This window comes from Schistocerca piceifrons, unplaced genomic scaffold (assembly GCF_021461385.2).
Source record: "Schistocerca piceifrons isolate TAMUIC-IGC-003096 unplaced genomic scaffold, iqSchPice1.1 HiC_scaffold_448, whole genome shotgun sequence".
NCBI lineage: Eukaryota > Metazoa > Arthropoda > Insecta > Orthoptera > Acrididae > Schistocerca > Schistocerca piceifrons.
Window position 1 is genome coordinate 260,376 of NW_025728676.1, and position 2,500 is coordinate 262,875.

Consider the following 2,500-nt stretch of genomic DNA (forward strand, 5'->3'; position numbering starts at 1 on the left):
GTCGCACGCCTTCAGCTCGCCCCACCGGCAGGACGTCCCACGATACATGCCAGTTAAACACCGACGGGCGGTGAACCAACAGCGTGGGACACAAATCCAACTACGAGCTTTTTAACCGCAACAACTTTAATATACGCTATTGGAGCTGGAATTACCGCGGCTGCTGGCACCAGACTTGCCCTCCAATAGATACTCGTTAAAGGATTTAAAGTGTACTCATTCCGATTACGGGGCCTCGGATGAGTCCCGTATCGTTATTTTTCGTCACTACCTCCCCGTGCCGGGAGTGGGTAATTTGCGCGCCTGCTGCCTTCCTTGGATGTGGTAGCCGTTTCTCAGGCTCCCTCTCCGGAATCGAACCCTGATTCCCCGTTACCCGTTACAACCATGGTAGGCGCAGAACCTACCATCGACAGTTGATAAGGCAGACATTTGAAAGATGCGTCGCCGGTACGAGGACCGTGCGATCAGCCCAAAGTTATTCAGAGTCACCAAGGCAAACGGACCGGACGAGCCGACCGATTGGTTTTGATCTAATAAAAGCGTCCCTTCCATCTCTGGTCGGGACTCTGTTTGCATGTATTAGCTCTAGAATTACCACAGTTATCCAAGTAACGTGGGTACGATCTAAGGAACCATAACTGATTTAATGAGCCATTCGCGGTTTCACCTTAATGCGGCTTGTACTGAGACATGCATGGCTTAATCTTTGAGACAAGCATATGACTACTGGCAGGATCAACCAGGGAGCTGCGTCAACTAGAGCTGAGCAGCCGGCCGCCCGGGAGTGTGTCCCGGGGGCCCGCGCGAACACGCAAGCGTCCGCTCAATCATTCTGCAAACAGGAGGAGGCTGAGCTCCCCTGCACAATACACCTCGAAACCCTCTCAGGTCCCGGCGGCGCGCAGCGCCGTCCCAAGTACTTGGTCGGGTTCGAGAGAGGCGCAATCGCCCGGAGTTAGGCGAGTAGACGCTTTCGGTGCGACCACCCGTGCTCCCAACTGAGCTTGCCGCTGCCGACAGAGGCCCGGGAGCGTGCTGTCGTGGCATTGCCGGCGGGAGACAACACGCGCCACCTACGGTGACCGGCAGCTCCAACGCCAGCGCCACAGAAGGACAAAAGCCCCACTTGGGTGCCGAAGCGAACTCTCCCAGCACAGCGCACGCGCCAACACATCCGCACAGCTGCGATACAAACCACCAGCGAGAACCGCTGGGGCGACCGAGCAGCAGACGGCGTCGCGGCGCCGAGCGCCGGGCGGCGGCGCATCCTCAACGCACACAGTCCTCAATCGGACCAGCACACTGAAGATGTCCACCGCGCTTCGCACCGGGCCCGCGAGGACCTACTTTGGCCGCACGGCGCCGCGCGCAGGGTGCGCCGGCGCGCAGCTGCGACGCCTGCCGCGTCCGTCGGCCGGCGCGCCTGCCACTGGCCGCCCCCACCAGCCGGCTGTAGCGCGTGCGCCCACGCACCGCGCGGCCAGCACGCCGGGAGGCGCCCCCTCACCGGCCGGGACGGTCCCACCCAGCCCACCGCCGCGTATCGCTTCACACCCAGATGCCGTTCAGTTTCGTCGGCATGGTGGGTATCGCTGGAACAACCGGTTAGTACCTCAACCTATCGTCGCCATCACCGATTCACCCCTAGCGAGAACAACCGCACCACAACAGGTTACCATTTGTTCATTTGCGTAACTTCACCAGAAAACGCAGGCGTCCATCGCCATTTGCAACTTCAACGATTATTGCATGCCTGTGTCAGGTGTCACGCCACACTACGTCTGCCCACATACACGCAACAAAATGTGCACGCCTAGACAATACGTGGAAGGTGGCCCCCGTACGTATGCGATGTCCATTGCTCGAACGACTGTCAACCGGCCTCTGTAGCATGTCGCAGATATGGAACGCGGTGCACCATGCCATCACGGTGTGTGAGGAGAGACGACTAGGTCCGAATACATCAACAGACAGCTCATGCTGATCGCCATCCACGGCGTCCGTTCCTCCCACACGTCTCTATGGCGTACCACACTGCAATCCAGCTCTCATTGAGGGAGACGACACGTAGCTGCGTGCACAATATTTGCACTGTATGGTCCGCCGTTTTTGGGCGCAGTCGTTGTGCGGTCACACATGTGCCACGATGTATCATTCAGTACATAAGGACGAATGTGCAGTACAGATTGTGGTTCACGCGTACGACATCAGCGGACAGTTGACACAGGCCGCACCACAACGTAGCCTGAGTACGTCGCATGCGAAGGGCATTGAACATGCAAACTTCTCACCAACCAGCTTGCGAAGGCAGGGGGCAAGGTGGGGACGTGGGGAGGGGCGGCATGTACGTCCTGCTGCCATCCACATTACAGTGTACAGCAGGAGCATGTGGAAAGTGAGCAAGACTTGCAAGGTGTTTAACATGAAGCGATACACAGGGGTGCGGGCAGTGCGAGTAGCGAACTATATTGCGAGGGTTGCGGGTGGGCAACACTAC

The 2,500-nt window shown here is 58.4% G+C and overlaps 1 non-coding gene across 1 annotated transcript in view; it reads right to left on the reverse strand.

Moving 5' to 3' along the window:
* Positions 1-749, reverse strand: part of LOC124750963 — a 1,909-nt gene extending 1,160 nt beyond the window's left edge. Inside the window, exon 1 of the ribosomal RNA XR_007012011.1 lies at positions 1-749. This exon is cut by the window's left edge and continues 1,160 nt beyond it. This is a non-coding gene — a ribosomal RNA (small subunit ribosomal RNA).
* Between the last annotated feature and the right edge of the window lie 1,751 nt (positions 750-2,500).